Source organism: Felis catus, chromosome C2, assembly GCF_018350175.1.
Source record: "Felis catus isolate Fca126 chromosome C2, F.catus_Fca126_mat1.0, whole genome shotgun sequence".
In the NCBI taxonomy this organism is placed as follows: Eukaryota; Metazoa; Chordata; class Mammalia; order Carnivora; family Felidae; genus Felis; species Felis catus.
In genome coordinates this window covers 1108684-1128744 of record NC_058376.1, presented here as the reverse complement: position 1 = coordinate 1128744, position 20061 = coordinate 1108684, and the positions used below count along the sequence as shown (strand labels likewise).

General features: G+C 38.7%; 2 protein-coding genes across 6 annotated transcripts in view; one reads left to right on the top strand and one right to left on the bottom strand.

Moving 5' to 3' along the window:
• The window catches only part of PCBP3 (poly(rC) binding protein 3), a 276340-nt gene that overhangs the window by 41061 nt on the left and 215218 nt on the right, over window positions 1–20061 (top strand). For 4 of the 5 annotated variants that reach the window (XM_023238609.2, XM_045036487.1, XM_023238600.2 and 1 more), the window contains exon 2: window positions 10678–10720. The exons of the other annotated variant lie outside the window; for it this stretch is intronic. The gene's annotated coding sequence lies outside the window, so the exon portion shown is untranslated. The remainder of the gene's footprint in view (window positions 1–10677; window positions 10721–20061) is intronic. 5 annotated transcript variants of the gene reach the window in all.
• Window positions 1–20061, bottom strand: part of LOC109503256 (nascent polypeptide-associated complex subunit alpha, muscle-specific form-like) — a 71488-nt gene that overhangs the window by 44039 nt on the left and 7388 nt on the right. The window lies entirely within an intron of this gene.

Below are 20061 nucleotides of genomic sequence, written 5' to 3'. Positions count from 1 at the left end.
AAGTGAGCATTAGTGGGAGAGGGAAAGAGAGAAACCCAAGAAGGCTCTGCACTGCTGTCAGCGCAGAGCCTGATGTGGGACTCTATCTCATGAACTGTGAGACCATGACCTGAGCTGAAATCAAAGAGTCGGAGACTTAATAGACTGAGCCACCCAGGTGCCGCAAGAGACTTTCATTTCTAATTGTTATCTCATGTACAGGTTTTGTTTTTGTTTTGCCTGTATATTGAACTTTGAGGATAAGTTAGGTAGTCACATTAGTTTTAATAATCTTTTTCCCCATGATCTTGTCATCTGTGAATATAGTTTTACTTACTGATTTCCAGTATGTATACTTTTTATTTATTTTTTCCTACCTTATTGTTGAGAACTTTCACTATAATACTGAATAGCAGTGGTGAGAGTAGATCTTGCCTTGTTCTTTAATTTAGGGATAAAATGTTTAGTCATTCACCATTAATTGTCATGTTAACTGTAGGTTTTTCATAGATCACTTTATTTGCTTAAGGAAATAACCTTTTTTTTAATGTTTATTTATTTATTTTGAGAGAGAGACAGGGAGAGAGAGAGAGAGAGAGAGAGAGAGAGAGGAAAAGGAGCAGAGAGAAAGGAGAGAGAGGATCCTAAGCAAGCTCCACACTGTCAGCACAGAGCCCAATGCAGGGCTCCATCTCACAACTCTGAGATCATGACCAGAGCTGAAATGAAGAGTCAGACACTGAACCACCCAGGCACCCTGGAAGTTCCCTTCTTGTTTCCTAAATTGTTAATATTTTTATCCATGAGTGTTTGTTGAATTTTGTCAAATGGTTTTTCTATATTTATTGAGATAGTCTTAAGTTATTTTTCTTTTGTTCTGTTAATATATATACATTTTAATGTTATGTAAAAGAAGAGAGAAGGTAAGGAGGTTCTTTATTTAATTTTTTTAAGTTTATTTATTTATTTTGAAAGACAGAGAGTGTAAGTGGGAGGGGTAGAGAGAGAGGGAGAAAAAGGGAATCCCAAGTAGGTTCTGCACTGTCAGCACAGAGCCCAGTGTGGGGTTCAAACTCATGAATTGCAAGATCATGACCTGGGCTGAAACCAAGAGTTGGATGCTCAACTGACTGAACCACCCAAGAGCCCCTTCTGCTAATATTTTAAATCGTTGAGGCACCTGGGTGGCTCAGTCAGCTAAGCGTCCAACTTCGGCTCAGGTCATGATCTCATGGTTCATGAGTTTGAGCCCCATGTCAGGCTCTGTGCTGACAGCTCAGACCCTGGAGCCTGCTTCGGATTCTGTGTCTCCCTCTCTCTGCCCCTCCCTCACTTGTGCTTTGTCTTTCTATCTCTCAAAAATAAATAAACATTAAATTGTATTTGGCGAATTTTGGATGTTAAAACAAACTTCCGTTACCATGTTGAACCCCACTTGGTCCTGATGGATTGTTAAAAACTTATGTATATATGTATGTATGTATGTATGTATGTATGTATGTATGTATGTATCTAGCTATCCATCTATCTATCTTCCTGAGTTTGATTTGCGAATACTTTCCAAGAACTTTTACATCTGTGATCATAAGGGAAATTGTTCAGTTTTCTTGTCTGGTATTATCTTTGCCTGGTTTTGTGATGGGATCAAAGCTGATCTCATTAAGTGTATTGGGTGTGTACCTTCCTCTATTTTCTGAAAGAGTTTGTATTGGATTTAATTATTTCTTAAACTTTTGATAGAATTCATCCAGGCCTCAAGTTCTCTTTTTGAGAAGATTTTTAATAAATAATTTAGCCTTTTTGGGGGCATCTTGGTGGCTCAGTCAGTTGAGCATCCAACTTTGGTTCAGTTCACCATCTTGCTGTTTGTGAGTTTGAGCTGCTGCAGTCAGCCTGTCAGCATAGATCTCACTTCAGCTCCTCTGTCCCCTGTCTCTGCCTCTCCTCCACTTGAGCTCTCCCCAAAATATATAAATATTAAACAAAAAAAAAAGAATTTAACTTTTTAAAAATTAGAATCATTTCATTATTTGGCATTTTATTTAAATGTTGTAGAGTATATGCTTTCATTTCTATTAAATCAAATATTCATACAACATTTTGTTTTGTTTTGTTTTGTTTTACAGTAAATTTTTAAATATTTATTTATTTATTTATTTTTATTTAGATTCAAGTTAGTTAACATATAGTGTAGTATTGATTTCAGGAGGAGAATTTAGTGATTCATCACTTACATATAATACCTAATGCTCAGCCCAACAAGTGCCCTCCTTAATGCCTATCACCTATTTAGCCTATCCTCCCATCCACCTCCCTCCATCAACCCTGTTTGTTCTCTAGATTTAAGTGTCTCTTATGGTTTGCCTCCCTCTCTGTTTTTATCTTATTTTGTTTTTCCTTCCCTTCCCCTATGTTTTGTTTCTTAATTGCCACATATAAGTGAAATCATATGTAGAACTTGTCTTTCTCTGATTGATGTATTTCACTTAGCATAATACACTCTAGTTCCATTCACATTATTGCAAATGGCAAGTTTTCATTCTTTTTGATCTCTGAGTAATATTCCATTGTATACATATACCACACCTTCTTTATCCATTCATCAGTCGTCAGATGGATATTTGAGCTCTTTCCACAATTTGGCTATTGTTGATAGTGCTGTTATAAACATTGGGGTGCATGTGCCCCTTTGAATCAGCATTTTTGTATCCTTTGGATAAATACCTAATAGTGCAATTACTGGGTTGTAGGGCAGTCCTATTTTTAATTTTTTGAGGAACCTCCATACTATTTTCCAGAGTGACTGTACCAGCTTGCATTCCCACCAATAGTGCAAAAGAGTTTCCCTTTTTTTGCATCTTCACTAATATCTGTTGTTTCCTGAGTTGTTAATTTTTTTAGCCATTATGACAGGTCTCATTGTGGTTTTGATTTGCGTTTCCCTGATGATGAGTGGTAATTGAGCATATTTTCATTTGTCTGTTAGCCATCTGTGCATCTTCTTTGGAAAAGTGTCTATTCATGTTCTCTCCCCTTTTCTTCACTGGATTATTTGTGTTTTGGGTGTTGAGTTTGATAGGTTCTTTATAGATTTTGGACACTAACCCTTTGTCATTTCCAAATCTTCTTCCACTCTACCTTTTAGTTTTATTGTGATTGTTTCTTTCACTGTGCAGAAGCTTTTTATCTTGATGAGGTCCCAGTAGTTCATTTTTGCTTTTGTTTCCCTTGCCTCAGGAGACATATCTAGTAAGACTTTGCTGTGGCCGAGGTCAAAGAGGTTGCTGCCTGTTTTCTTTTCTAGGATTTTGATGGTTTCCTGTCTTACATTTATGTCTTTTATCCATTTTGAATTCATTTTTGTATATGGTATAAGAAAATGGTCCAATTTCATTCTTCTGCATGTTGCAGTCCAGTTTTCCCAACACCATTTGTTGAAGAGACTGTCTTTTTCCCGTTGGATATTCTTTCCTGCTTTGGTAAAGATTAGTTGATCATATGATTGTGGGTCCATTTCTGGCTTCTCTCTTCTGTTCCATTGATCTATATGTCTGTATTTGGGCCATTACTATACCATTTTGAGGTTTACAGCTTTGTAATACAGCTTGAAGTCTGAGTTGTGATGCCTCCAGCTTTGGTTTTCTTTTTCAACATTACTTTGGCTAGTCAGGGTCTTTTGTGGTTCCCTACACATTTTAGAATTGTTTGTTCTAGCTCTGTGAAGAATGCTGGTGTTATTTTGATAGGGATGGCATTAAATGTTTAGATTGCTTTGGGTAGTGTAGACATTTTAACAATATTTGTTCTTCTAATCCATGAGCATGAAATGTTTTTCTATTTTTTTGTCTTCTTCAGTTTCATTCATAAGCTTTCTGTAGTTTTCAGTGTACAGATTTTTTACCTCTTTATTCCTAGGTATCTTATGGTTTTTGGTGCAATTTTAAATTTTAAATGAGATCAATTACCTGATTTCTGCTTCTGCTGCTTCATTATTGGTGTATAGTAATGCAACACATTTCTATATGTTGATTTTATATCCTGTGACTTTGCTGAATTCATGTATTAGTTCTAGCAATTTTTTGGTGGAGTCTTTTGGGTTTTCCATGTAGAACACCATGTTGTCTGCAGAGAGTGAAAGTTTGACTTCTTCCTTGCCAATTTGGATGACTTATTTTTTTGTTGTCTGGTTGCTGAGGCTAGACATCGCTGTCGTGTTCCTGATGTTAGGGGGAAAGCTCTCAGCTTTTACCCATTGAAGATGATGTTAGCTGTGGGTCATTTGTATATGGCCTTTATGATTGTTGAGGTATGTTCCTTGTATACCTACTTTCTTGAGGGTTTTTATGAAGAAAGGATTCTGTATTTTGTCAAATGCTTTTTCTGCATGTATCGAGATGATCATGTGATTCTTACCCTTTCTTTTATTAATGTGGTGTATCATATCGATTGACTTGCGGGTATTGAACTACTCCTGCAGCCCAGGAATAAATCCCATTTGATCATGGTGAATAATTCTTTGAATGTATTTTTGGTTTCATTTTGCTAGTAACTTCTTGAGAATTTTTGCATCCATGTTCATCAGGGATATTGGCCTTTAATTCTCCTTTTTAGTGAGGTCTTTGTCTCGTTTTGGAATCAAGGTAATGCTGGCCTCATAGAATGAGTTTGGAATTTTTCCTTTCATTTCTATTTTTTGGAATAGTTTTAAAAGATTTTGTATTAATTCTTCTTTTAATGTTTGGTAGAATTCCCTTGGGAAGCTATACAGCCCTGGACCCTTGTTTGTTGGGAGATTTTTTATTATGGATTCAGTTTCTTTACTGGCTATGGGTCTGTTCAAATTTTCTATTTATTCCTGTTTCAATTTTGGTAGTTTTATGTTTCTAGGAATTTTTTTTTTCAATGTTTTTATTTATTTTTGGGACAGAGAGAGACAGAGCATGAATGGGGGAGGGGCAGAGAGAGAGGGAGACACAGAATCGGAAACAGGCTCCAGGCTCTGAGCCATCAGCCCAGAGCCCGACGCGGGGCTCAAACTCACGGACTGCGAGATCGTGACCTGGCTGAAGTCGGACGCTTAACCGACTGCACCACCCAGGCGCCCCTGTTTCTAAGAATTAAAAAAAATTTTTTTTAATTTAATTTCTTATTTTTTTTAATTTACATCCAAATTAGTTAGCATATAGTGCAACAATGATTTCAGGAGTAGATTCCTTAGTTCCCCTTACCCATTTAGCCCACCCACCTCCCACAACCCCTCCAGTAACCCTCAGTTTGTTCTCCATATTTATGAGTTTCTTCTGTTTTGTCCCCCTCCCTGTTTTTATATTATTTTTGTTTCCCTTCCCTTGTGTTCATCTGTTTTGTCTCTTAAAGTCCTCATATGAGTGAAGTCATATAATTTTTGTCTTTCTCTGACTGACTAATTTCACTTAGCATAATACATTCTAGTTCCATCCACATAGTTGCAAATGACAAGATTTCGTTCTTTTTGATTGCCGAGTAATACTCCATTGTATATATATACCACATCTTCTTTATTCATTCATTCATTGATGGACATTTGGGCTCTTTCCGTACTTTGGCTATTGTTGATAGTGCTGCTATAAACATGGGGGTGCATGTGTCCCTTTGAAACAGCACACCTGTATCCTGTGGATACATGCCTAATAGTGCAATTGCTGGGTCGTAGGGTAGTTCTGTTTTTAGTTTTTTGTGGAACCTGCATACTGTTTTCCAGAGTGGCTGCACCAGCTTGCATTCCCATATGTTTCTAGGAATTTATCCATTTCTTTCAAATTGCCCAATTTGTTGGCATATAATTTGCTCATAATGTTCTCTTATAATTGTTGCTATGTCTGTGGTATTGGTTGCAACCTCTCCTCTTTCATTTGTGATTTTATTTATTGGGGTCCTTTCCTTTTTCTTTTTCATAAGTCTAACTTGGGGTTTGTTGATTTTGTTAATTCTTTCAAAGATTCAGCTCCTAGTTTCATTGATCTGTTCTATTTTTTTGATTTCAATATCATTGGTTTCTGCTCTGATCTTTATTGTTTCCCTTCTTCTGCTGGTTTTGGGTTTTATTTGCTGTTCTTTTTCCGCTCCTTAAGGCGTAAGGTTAGGTTGCGTATTTGAGACAGTTCTTCATTCTTCAGGAAGGCCTGGATTGCTATATACTTCCCTCTTATGACCACCTTTGCTGCATCCCAGAGGTTTTGGACTGTGGTGTTTTCATTTTCATTGGCTTCCATGTACTTTTTAAATTTCCTCCTTAATTTATTGGTTAACCTATTCATTCTTTAGTAGGACGTTCTTTAACCTCCAAGTATTTGTGGTCTTTCCAGATTTTTTCTTGTGGTTAATTTCAAGTTTCATAGTGTTGTGGTTTAAAAATAGGCATAGTATGATCTCAAACTTTTTGTATTTGAGGGCTGATTTGTCCCAATATGTGATCTAGTCTGGAGACTGTTCCATGTGCACTCTAGAAGAATATTCTGCTGCTTTAGAATGAAATGTTCTGAAAATATCTGTTAAGTCTATATGGTCCAGTGTGTCATTCAAAGCCATTGTTTTCTTATTGATTTTCTGCTTAGATGATTTGTCCATTGTTGTAAGTGGGTGTTAAAGTTCCATATTATTATTGTATTTTTATCAATGAGTTTCTTTATGTTTGTTATTAATTGATTTATATACTTAGGTGCCTTCAAGTTGGGGGCATAAGTATTTCCAATTGTTAGATCTTCCTGATAGATAGACCTCTTAGTTATGATATAATGCCTTTAAGAATTTAGCTCTTTAGATCTTTCAGAGTTTTGTGTCCTGAGTCAGTTTTGGTATTTCATGTTTTATAAAGTATTGATTTTTTCTAAGTTATCAAGTTCAGTGACAAAATTTCTTTTTTATATTGCTTTATTATTTTTCATTATTGTAAGATCTGTAATGATGTCTCCTCTTTCACTACTGAAATTTATAACATGTATTTTTTCTCTTTTCTTGATCAGTCTAGCTAGCAGTTAATCAATTCTATCAACTTTTTCAAATATACAGATTTTGCTTTTATTGATTTTCTCCATTTTTGTCTGTTTTTCCTTTTATTGATTTTTATTCTAAATTTATTATTTTCTTCCTTCTATTTACTTTGGATATACTTTGCTGTTACTTTTCTAGCTTATTAAGGTAGAAGTTAAGATAATTGATTTTGGATTTTTTTTCTCTTCTGATATTAGAGAAGCTAAGATAATTTATTATGGATATTTTTCTCTTCTGATATTAGCATTTAGACTTAAAAATTTCCCTCTAAGCACTGCTTTAGCTGTATCCTGCATGTTTTAAAAATGTTTTATTTTGAAATAATTATAGACTCATAGGAAGTTGCAAAAATAATATAAAGAATCCTGTGTATCCTTCACCCACTTACCCCCAAGGTGACATCTTATATAACTGTAGGTCAATATGAAACTTAGGGAATTGACATTGATATATTGATATATTGACGTTGATATACTGTTTACTAGACCACAGGCATTCAGCTTTCACCGTATTTGTTTTAATTAATTTGTTTTCATGTTTATTGATTTTTGAGAGACAGAGAGAGACAGAGCGTGAGTGGGGGAAGAGCAGAAAGAGAGGGAGACACAGAATCTGAAGCAGGCTCCAGGCTCTGAGCTGGCAGCACAGAGCCCAGTGCAGGGCTCGAACTCACGAACTGTGAGATCATGACCTGAACTGAAGTCGGATGCTTAACTAACTGAGCCACCCAGGCATCCCAGCTTTTACCATATTTTTAACCTGCATATCTGTGTGTGTGTGTGTGTGTGTGTGTGTATGTGTGTGTGTGTGTGTACAGTTCTATGCAGTTTTATTCCCTGAATAGATTTTGTGTAATTAATACCACAGTCAAGACACAGAACTGTTCCCTCACCATAAGAGAATTCCCTGTACTTCCTCTTTGTATTCACAGTCATTCTCCATCCCACTCCCTGTCCCTGACCCTTGGGAACTACTAATCTGCCCTTTACCTGCATAGTTTTGTCATTTTAAGAATGTTATATAAGTGGAAATTCACATAATATTCAGTGTTTGGGGATTAGCTCCTCCCTAGCCCCAAGTATAATGTTCTTGCAAGTATTTCCAGATTGTTGCAGGCATCAATAGTTTATTCCCCTGTATTGTTGAGTAGTATTACATTGTATGGATTTATCAGAGTTTGTTCAACCACTTACCCATTGAAGGGCATTTGAATTATTTCCAATATTGCTGTTAAGAGTAAAGCTGCTAGGAACGTTCGTGTGTGTGTGTGTGTGTGTGTGTGTGTGTGTGTGTGTGTGTCTGTGTATGTATGTAAACATAACATTTCATTTTCTGGGACAACTGCTCATGAGTATAATTTCTGGGTCATGTGATGGTTGCAAGTTTAATTAGAAGCTGCCAATCAGTTTTTCCAGATTTTACATTGCCACTGGAAATTTATGAATATCTGACATTTTTACTGTCTTGTATGTTCATTTTCAGTCAGTTAAAAATATTTTCTAAAATTCCTTATAGTATCTTCTTTGTCTCTGGGTCTTTTAGAAATATGACATTTTACTTACAGATATTTAGAGTTTTTCTAGATACTTCTTTTGCTGATTTCTAATTTAATTTTTTGTTGTTAGAAAATATATTTTGTATTATTTTTAAACTTTTACTTGTTCACTTGAAATTAGTTTGTATTCTTCAGTTATTGGCTGGGGTGTTCTAAAAGTTTTAATTAGGGGTGCCTGGGTGGCTAACTTGGTTAAGTGTCTGGCTGTTGGTTTTAACTTAGGTCATGATCTCACAGTTCGAGCCCCACATTGGGTTCTACACTGGCAGTGTTGTACCTGCTTGAGATTCTCTCTCTCTCTCTCTCTCTCTCTCTCTCTCTCTCTCTCTCCCCCCCTCCCCCTCCCTTTCTCTCTTTGCCTCTCCCCTGCTTATGTACACTCTTTCTCACACTCAAAATAAATAAATAAACTTTAAAAATAAAAGTTTTAGTTAGGAAATTGATTGGTGGTATTAAGTCTTCTTTTGTCGATTTCATGTCTATTTGCTTTATTTCGTTCAGAGAGAGGTGTGTTGTCTTATTTCTATTTTTAATTCTGTCAGGTATTGTGTACATTCACATGTAGGATTAGTGTGTCTTAATAGATTGACATTTTTATCACTATAAGATGTCCTTCTTTGTCTCTGGTTAGTGTTTTGTATCTAGTATATCTTTTTCTATTCTTTTTCTTTTAAGGTATTCGTGTCTTTATTTAAACTGGGTTTTATTAGAGACAGCATATTGTTAGGGATTGTTTTTCACGCTGTCTTTGCCTTTTTACTGGAATGTTTTGGCCATTTACATTGATTGTAATGTAATTATTATATGATAATTTTTATATCATTGGGTTTAAATCTACTATCTTGCTATTAAAATTTTATCTGTTTATTCCTCTCTTTTTTCTATTAGAAAAGAAAGTATTTGTATTTTTCATATTCCACCTTATCTCCAACACTGACAATTCCTATCTGTTTTAATTTTTGTTTCTATTGTTTTGTTATTTTTTTTTTGGTGGTTAATTACCTGGTATCATTTTAATTCCTTCTGAAGAAATTCCTCTAACATCTCTTGTTGCTTAAGTTTGCTGGTGACAAATTCTTTCAGTTTTTGTGTATCTGAAAATGACCTCATTTCTCCTTAATTTGGAAGAATATTTTTTGGACGTAAAATTTTAGGTTAACAGTCCTTTTTTCAGCACTTAAAATTTTTTAATCCATTGTGTTTTGGGTATATAATTTATGATAAGACATCTGTGCTAATTCTTCTATTTCTTCCTCTTCGATTACTCTTTGATATCTCAGTATGATTTTCATTGTGTTTCTCTTTCTTAAATTTCATTAAGTGTTTTCAATCTGTGGGTCTATTGGTTTTATTAAATTTGGAATATTATCCGGTATTTTATGACATTTCTTCATATATATATATATATATATATATATATATATATATATATATTTGTGTGTGTGTACTTTCCTCTTCACTTCTGGAACTTCTGTTTATGTTACACTACTTGATATCCCACAGGTAACTGGGGCTCTTTCTTCCTAGTCTTTTTTATCTCTGTGTTTCACTTTGGGTATTTTCTATCTCTGTGTTGCCAATACCATTTCTTCTGCCTAATTAGCTGTTAATCTCATTTATTGAAATTTTCATTTCCAACCTATATGTATTTATTTCACCTCCATAAGTTCTATCTGGTTCTTTTTTAAATCTTCTGTTTATCTCCTGCTGTGTTCATGTAGCCTTTGAAATACTTGTACATATGCATAATAGTTGTCTTAAAATCCTTATTTGGGGGGCGCCTGGGTGGCGCAGTCGGTTAAGCGTCCGACTTCAGCCAGGTCACGATCTCACGGTCCGTGAGTTTGAGCCCCGCATCAGGCTCTGCGCTGATGGCTCGGAGCCTGGAGCCTGTTTCCGATTCTGTGTCTCCCTCTCTCTCTGCCCTTCCCCCGTTCATGCTCTGTCTCTCTCTGTCCCAAAAATAAATAAAAAACTTTGAAAAAAAAATTAAAAAAAAAATCCCTATTTGGATAGTTCATCATCTCTGCCTTTCAGAGTCTGTTTCTCTTGACTGTTCTTTCTCTTGTTTTTGGTCACCATTTTTGTTTATTTGCTTGTTTGTTTCTTTGTAGGTCCAGTGACATTAATTGGATGGTAGACATCATAAATATTACAGTAAGTGTCTGGATTTTGACTTTTTTTAAAAATAAGAATGTTAGACTTTGTTCTTTCAGACAGATGGGTTACTTGTGGATTGCCTTGATATTTGTTAAGGTTTAATTTTAAGTTTTTTTGGGTTGACCGTAGAGTATGTTTTACTCTAGGGCTAATTTAGCTCCATTATTGAGGTGCAGCCCTACTGCTGTTTCTATTTGTTGCTCTGGTAGTTCAGCTGGGGCTTTCAACTGAGGCTGGTCAAAACTGTAAATGTCTCTCAATGCTTTATTAAGCAATTAAAAATGTTTATTTTGTAATTCTCTGGTCAGTTTTTCCCCCTCATGTCATTGACTTTCTTGTGTTGCTTAGAATTTGGCAACAGATGGAGGGGACCTCCGTGCAGATTTTTGGAGCTCTTTTTATGAGTGGCTCTTCTCTTCAGAGCCTTTCTGCATATCTCCTCTTCACAATCTCCAACTGCCTCAGCCTCCCTGAGCTCTCATGTGTTTCCCCAGCTCAGTATGCTGTGATGTTCTGCTTGAGTTCCCCCCCCTGCCATGCAGTCTCGAAAGTCCTTTTTTTTTTTTAATGTGTATTTATTTATTTTGAGACAGAGAGTGGGAGGGAGAGCAGAGGAGGGGCAGAAAGAGAGAGAAAGAATCCTAAGCAGGCTCCACACTGTCAGCACAGAGCCTGACTTGGGGCTTGATCCCACAAACTGTGAGATCATGACCTGAGCCAAAATCAAGAGCTGGATGCTTAACTGACTGAGCCACCCAGGTGTCCCAGTGGAAGGTACTTTTATTACGACAGTCAAGGAAATTACATGGCTTTGACACTCTTATGCAGCCTGTTGTCTGAAATCAGTTGTTTCATATGTATTTTTTTTTCCAGTTTTCTGGTTGTTTACAGCAAGAGGATAAGCCCTATCCTGGTTACTTCATCATGGGCATAAGCAAAATTCTCTTTCCTTTTTATAAAAAGTTTTTCTTATTTTTTAGAATTGTAAAATACCTATGACATAAGGTTCACCATTTGAACTACTTTTAAGTGTATAGCTCAGTGGCGTCAAGCATTCGTGTACGGTTGTGCAACCATGACCACCATCCATCTCTAGAGCTCTTTTCGTCTTGGAAAACTGAACGTCTGTACCCATTAAATAATAACTGGCCATTTCCCCCTGCTGCCAATGTGTAGAAACCACCATCCTGCTTTCTCTCTGAGTGTGACTGCTCCAGGCACTTCATACAAATGGACTTGTATAGGATTTTTCCTTTTGTGACTGGTTTATTTCACTTCTTTTTCTTTTTCTTTTTTAATTGAATTTTAGTTTTAATTTTATTTTTTTAAGCCACTTTATTGATGAATGATTGACATACGAAAAGCTATACATATTTAATGTACACAAATTGGTGAGTTTAAGATGCAGCTGTTTTTTTGTTTTGTTTTATTTTTTTAATTTACATCCAAGTTAGTTAGCATCTAGTGCAACAATGATTTCAGGAGTAGATTCCTTAATGCCCCCTACCCACTTAGCCCATACCCCCTCCCACAAACCGTTTAGTAACCCTCTGTTTGTTCTCCATATTTAAGAGTCTCTTATGTTTTGTCCCCCTCCCTGTTTTTATATTATTTTTACTTCTGTTATGTTTCATCTGTTTTGTATCTTAAAGTCCTCATATGAGTGACGTCATATGATATTTGTCTTTCTGACTGACTAATTTCGTCTAGCATAATACCCTCCAGTTCCATCCATGTAGTTGCAAATCGCAAGATTTCATTCTTTTTGATTGCTGAGTAATACTCCGTTGTATGTATATACCACATCCTTTATATCCTTTAATCCATTGATGGACATTTGGGCTCTTTGCATATTTTGGCTATTGTTGGTAGTGCTGTTATAATCATTGGGGTGCATGTGTCCCTTCAAAACAGCACACCTGTATCCCTTGGATAAATACTTAGTAGTGTAATTGCTGGGTTGTAGGGTAGTTCTATTTTTAATTTTTTGAGGAACCTCCATACTGTTTTCCAGAGTGGCTGCACCAGTTTGCATTCCCACCAACCGTGCAAAAGAGTTCCTCTTTCTCTGCATCCTCGCCAACATCTGTTGTTGCCTGAGTTGTTAATGTTAGCCATTCTCACAGGTGTGTGGTGGTATCTCATGGTGGTTTTGGTTTGTATTTCCCTGATGATGTCACTTCTTTAATTTTTAAAGAAAGTATATCATTTTGGGTTTTGATTGTAATGTTAAGATGATGGTTTGCAATACTCTGAATGTTGAAGCCAAAAAACAACTGATGCTGGCAGAGTGGGAGGGAGATGTTGGTGTGTGTGTGTGTGTGTGTGTTTAATTTATTATTTTTTTTGTGGAGGGATAGACTTTTGTTTTTATTTCATAGCTTGACATGCACTTAACTGCATGTAAGATTTTTTATAAATGTTAAGAATGAAGAATATAGCACTGCCCACTTGTATTCTTTTGGCTAAAAGGACACTGTATGTTCACTGAACTCAGTGGTTGTCCATTTCTCTTATGACTTAAAGTTAGGTCTTTCTCTGCAAGTGACACCATCAGAACCGATCAAGTTTCATTAATTCTTCCATCTTAATTACACATACTTCTGCAGGACCTTATTTTCAAAAAGCTTTTATGCAAAGAGCTTTGCTGATTCTCATGATAGCCCTCTTTAAGACATAGCATAACTTCCTTGGAGAATTCTGTCCTGATTTCCCATCCAGTATAGAATTTGCTATTCCATTATAGTATTCTATGTACTTGTCTATGATCTCTTATGAAAATCCAGTGTACCTACAACTTCTTTTCCCTAGATCTCCTTACTTTGCTGTATCTAACCCAGACTAGAGATTCATTTAAGGAAGAAAAGGCACCATTATCCTCAATTATAGGTGAAGTTAGTGACTCACCTAAGTCTCAGGCCTACATTTATTGTCAGCAATTCCTTCCCATTCGTTCTTGAACCCACTGCATCTGGGTTTTTTCCCTATTATTTCACAAAAACAGCGTCATCAGAATCACCAAAGACCTCTTTGACTTTGTCAAATTCAGTGGTCAAGTTTCAGTCTTCCTCTTGCTTGACTTTTTAGCAGCATCTGAATCCAGGTTTTTGCTCCTTTCTCCTTAAAACACTTTTCTTTACGGGGCATCTGGGTGGCTCAGTCGGTTAAATGTCTGACCTTGGCTCAGGTCATGATCTCACAGTTTGTGGGTTCCAGCCCCGTATCGGGCTCTGTGCTCGCTGCCTGCTCAGAGCCTGGAACCTGTTTCAGATTCTGTGTGTCCCTCTCTCTCTGCCCCTCCCCCACTTGTGTTCTGGCTCTCTCGCTACCTCTCTCTCTCTCTCTCTCTCTCTCAAAAATAAATAAACATTAAAAAAAGACAGAAAGAAAAACACTTTTCTTTACTTGGCTTCATAGGACACACTTCTAACTTTTCTCCTAGCTCTTGATTGCTTCTTCTCAATATGTTTTTGCTGGCTCCTTTCCAAATCCCAGTCCTCATTGGAGAGCCCAGAGGTTACTGTTCTCTTTCTACCTCATTCCCTCACTGATCTCACCTGGTTTCATGGCTTTAAATACCACCTATACCCTGATGACTTTAAATACATCTTTCCAGCCTGAACCCCAGTCCCTAAACTCCAGGCTCATATTCATCTCCATACCTAACACTGCTGTTTATCTGTATCATGGGCATTTCTAACTTCACACTTGAAAAACAACTCAATCATCATTCTTTCTCCCTACCTGGCTTCTTCCTCAGCCTTCTCTATATCCATTGGTGGCAACTCCATTTTCCCACTCATCAGGCTAAAGCCCTGGGAATCATCTTTGACTCCTTGGTTTCTCTCATGCCCGACGTCTGCAAATTTTGTCTGCACTTTCTTGACAATATATTCAGGATTTAACTACTTCTTACCACCTGTACTGCTATCAGCCTGGCCCCTAGCCACCTTGATCTTTCACCTGGATAATTTCATTACTCTTTAATGGGTCTCTTTGCTTCAGTTTTTGTTTAGTTACAGGTGATTATCCCCACAGTGGCCAGAATGATCTTTCTCAAAGTGTAGATCGACTTCCCTTTCTGGGAGGATGGAGTTGATGTGCTTCCCCTGTTTTTCCCACTAAGTGAAACTAAAGACCTTGGACGTTATGTATAAAACAAATGCAGAGTCTGACAAAGGATGAGAAGGAAGACCAGCTAGGGGCCTCAGAACACAAGGAATGACATGACAGTGATTTCTCTGAGTGTTCTTTTAAACACCCTAGCCTCAAACTTGAGAAGCTGGTAACCCATAAATACCACAAGTGTAGAAAACGGAAACAAACCAACAAAGAGACAAAAAAAAATGCAACAGAAGTCTGCTTCCTCCAGCCAAAGGGCCAGGAAAGAGACAACACAGCAAAAGAGAAAACATTTAGACAGTAACTGCTCTACTCCAGACAAACAGCACAAAACTTTTAAGCCATTATTTCTTTAAGTACTTTTTCAGCTCTGCCCATTTCCTCTTCTGGGACGCTGATGACATGATTATTGTATTTTTCAGAAGACAGAAGAGAACAACTTACCAATTCATTTTATAAAGTTATTATGGCCTGGATATTAAAATCAGAAAAAAGACATTAAAAAATAGACCGTCTGTTATGAATATAGATGCAAAAATCCTTAGCAAAATATTAGCAAACAGAATTCAGCAATACATACAAAGAATTGTATAATTTTAGAGATGAAAGCCTGGCTCAATATTTGAAAATTGGTTAGTGTAATATACTGTAATTAACAGGCTAAAGAAGAAAAAGTAAATGATCATATCACTCAATTTAATGAAGCATTTGACAAAATCCAACATCTGATTAAAGACTCAGAAAACTAAGAATAGAGAGTTAATTAACTTGATAAACAGCATCTACAAAAATCTACAGCTAACATCATACTTAAAACGAAAGATTAAATGATTTCCCCCTAAGATTACTAACAAGACAAGGTTACCTGTTCTTATTCTACATAGTGCTAGGAGTTCTAGACTATGCAGTAAGACAAGACAAGAAATAAAAGGCTTACAGATCAGAAAAGAAAAAATAAAATTGTCCCTATCTGCAGATGGCATGATTACATAGAAAATCCCAAGGAATTTACACAACAAAAATAAAACAAACTAGAATTAGTGAGTTTAGCAGTGTTGCATCATACAAGATAAACACAAAAATCAGCTTTATTTTTGTGTGTTATTATTAATGAACACGTGGACACCAAAGTTAAGAATACAATTCCTGAAAAATAAACACACAGGTATGAATGTAACAAAACATTTATAGAACTTTTATACTGTAAACTACAAAACCCTGATGAAAGAAATCAAATTAGATCTAAATAAATGGAGAGACGTAGCATGTTCATGGATTAGAAAATGCAACATAGTTGTCAATTCTCCCCAAACTGTTGTACAGGTTTAATGTAATTTCTGTTAAAATCACAGCAATTTTTTTTGTAGATATATACAAGCTGATTATAAACTACATATGGAAAATAAAGGAACTAGAATAGCTAAAACGGTTTTGAAAAGGAAGAGTAAAGGGAGAGAGATCAGTCTGCATAATTTCCAGATTTTATAGCCACAGTAATCAAAACTATGTGGTATTGTCAGAAAGATAGACACTGCGATCAGTGGAACAGTACAGAGAACCCAGTGTAGAAGATAGTGTAGAGAATCACACCAATATGCCCAAATGATTTTTGAGAAATTATTTTCTGAAATGATTTTGAGAATTTGAAAAGCAATTCAATGGAGAAAGGATAGGTTTTCCAACAAATGGTGCTGGAGGGATCAAACATTCATAGGTAAAAAATGAAACAATCACTAAGTCTTACATCTTATACAAAAATGAACTTAAAATGTATCACAAACTCAGATATAAAATGTAAAACTATAAAACAGGAAAAATAGGACCATGTTTGCATTTTTGGGCAAAGGTTAGGCAAAGAGTGCCTAGACTCCAAACGTCATCTATAAGAGAAGTAAGAAGTTGGACTTCATCAAAATTAAAAACTTTTCCTACAAAAGAAAAAAGAGGATGAAAAGACAAGCTACAGACTGGGAGAAATACTTGCAAAGATCACATATCTGAGAAAAGACTGGTGATGGGATATATAAAAAACTATCAAAATTCAACAGTAAAAAAAAAGGAAAACGATTCAACTTGAAAGTGCACAAAAGACATGAAGAGAACTTTCACCAAAGAGGACATACAGATGGTGGACAAGCATGTGGAAAGATACTCAACATCATTAGCCGTTCAGGAAGTACAAATTAAAACCACAACGAGACACTACTACGCACACATCAGAATGGCTACGATAAAACAAAAATAGTGATAATAGCAGATCGTGGTGAGGATATGGAGGAACTGGATCTCTCACAACATGGCTGGTGGGAATGTAAAATGGTACAGGCACTCTGGAAGACAGTTTGCCAGTTTCTATAAAATTAAACTTGTAACTACCGTACAATCCAGCAATAAGAACTCCTGGGCATTTATCCCAGAGCAGTGGAAACTATGTTCACACAAAAGCTATTCTCAAACGTTCACAGTAGGCTTATTTAAAATAGTGAAAATCTGGAAACGACCCATATGTTCTTCGGCGGGTGAACAGTCAAACAAACTGTGGCACGTCCCTTCCATGGAGTGCTTCTCAGTGATGAAAAGGACTGAACTGTGCGCACGGAATGACCTGGAGGAATCTCCAGAGAATGAGGGGGAGTGAAAAAAGCCAGTCCTGAAAGGCTGCATACTGTATGATTCCGTTTATATAATATTCTTGAAATGAGAAGATTATAGAAATGGAGAACAGATTGGTGGTAGCCAGGGGTTCGGGAAGAGATGGGGTGGGAGGTTGTGGCTGTAAACGAGAAATGTGAGGGATCCTTGTGGGGATGGAAGTGTCGTGTTCCACATCTTGACTGAATCAATATCAGTATCTTCGTTGTGATAATGTTCGATAATTTTGTAAGATGTCACCATTGGGGGAACTAGGGTACGGGTCCCTGGGTTTCCTCTGTGTTATTTGTACAACCACAACTACATGTGAATCTACGTTTAGCTCAAAATCAGAAGTTTATTTAACAAATATAGGTCAAATCATGCCATCCCTCTGTCCCAAACTATCCAGAGTCTCCCTGTGCCCCTCCTAGTACAAGGGGAAGTGCTTCCGAGCCTCGTGTGATCTGGTCTCTGCGGGCTCTGGGGCTCACTCCCTGCCATTTGCCCAGCTGACTTTGTTGAACCACATCGGCATCCTTGCTGTTCCTCACACGTCAAAGCCATAGTCAAAACTGAAACTCATTTTACTCCCCCTTTTATTTTGGTGTCCAGGAAACTCACGTTTTGAGACCAGCAAGTTTTAAATTCAAATTTATGGACACCTTCCAAGTGCCAGGCCCTGTTCTAGGCGCTCAGGCACTGCCAGTGAACAGAACAGGTAGACACCTGCCCCGAGGAGCCTTACATCTTGTCAGGGGGAGACAGACATGGTGAACGGGAGCTGTAATAAGGGAGCAGGTTGTGATAGAGGGTAGGGCAGGGGAGGGGAGTTGGGGAATGCTGGCCGAGGAGGGCTGGGCTGCCCTCCCTGAAGCAGCAATGTCTAGGGGTAGACTTGAGGCAGGTGAGGAAGTTAGATGAGTGGATATTTGGGGAAGAATGTCTGAGAGGCAGGGACATGACAGCAGATGCCAAGGACAGATAGAGTGGCTGGGTGGTGGAGCAGAGCGGAGGGCGAGGAGACGATGGATGATGGCCAAGAGCCGAGGGCAGTGCAGGGGGGGAGGGCAGGGAGGGTGAGCGGGTCTTGGTGGGCCTTGTAGGCTAGTGGGAGAATTTGGCTTCTACTCTGGGAAATAGGGAGCCGTTGTAGGGTTTTGGGCCGAGCGGTGACATGAATGGACTTAGGCTCTGACAGGATGACTCTGCCTGCTCTTTCAGGGGGCAAGGGCAGAAGAGGGAGCCCACTGGGAGGTCAGTCCATTGACCTTGGAAGGGTGATGGTGGTGTGCATCGGGGCGGTGGGGTGTGAAGTGGTTGGATGCTGGATATGGTTGATGGTAGAGCTCACAGGCCTTGCTCACAAGCATAGACATGTGACATGAGGAGGATAGCCTGGAAGGGTGCCATCTGGTGACCAGGGATGGGGAAGCCATCAGGGGTCTCAGGTTGGGAGGGTGGGAGGCTGGAGGTTCTTGCTTGGACATGTCACATTGGAGATAGGAACAGGACATCGCGTGAAGGTCGGGGTTTGGAACTGGTGTGCATTTAGATGGGTGGATGGGGTTTCTGCAGGGGGCACAGAGGGACGGGGACCTGGACTGAGGCTGATGTCAAGAGGTCAAGGAGAAGACCCCGCTTCCATCAGAGTACCTGAGAAGAACAGCTGGTCTTGTGGCAGAGAACCAAAGGAGTCCTGGGCGGATAGGGTGACATGTGTCAGATGCAGGGAATGCCCGAGAGGACACTGGCGGCAGGCCTGGGCGACATGGAGTGGCCGGTGGCTGGCAGAAGGGCAGGCGGAGCCCCCATTGGAGCGAGAGGAGACAGCGGCGACGGTGGTCCTGTTTCCCCGCAGAAAGGGAGAAGGGCACGAGATGGCGGATGCCCTCGCTCATGACCGCGGTGGTTGGCCAGCCTGCTCCCGACCCGGGCTGCGGGGGCCCTCCTGTCCTCGCCCGCCCACACTTCCGGCAGAGGCGCCCGGAGGGGCTCTGAGGGAGAGCTGTCTGCAGACGAGGCCGTAATCAGATAGGGGAAGGAGGCAGGCATGGAGACATAAAACACTGTCTGAATGAAGGGCAATCGTATTTGAAGTAATTTGAAGATTGACAGGAAATTCATAACGGGAATATGGAGCTCCATTTACAACAGCAGGAGATTGCCTTGTCCATAGCTTCCTGACCTCTGGAAGAACAGGAGTTGCTGCTGGCAGAGTTCCCAAACATGAAAATGTAAAATGGAATTGAATAATCTCTCCTAAATCAATTTTGTGAGCCAAATGACCTACAGAGGGCTGTGATACAGTGCAGGTATACGACACAGCGCTCCATCTGCCGAATACGTTATGACAGTGGATGCTGGAGATGACCAAATACCACTTGCCTTCGGTTCCTGGGTGCCTGGAAGCGCCCCGGAGTAGCCCGCGCAGAAGCGGTCGTCGGGAAGCGGGCCTCTTGCCGGTTGGTGAGCTGACCTCGTCTGTCAGTGGGGCCGCCTGGCTCGGGTGCGGAGGGGCGCTCTGGCTGGGCGGGGAGGCCTCCGCCCGCACTCGTGTTAGTACCGGGCGCTGCTGTCCGCGA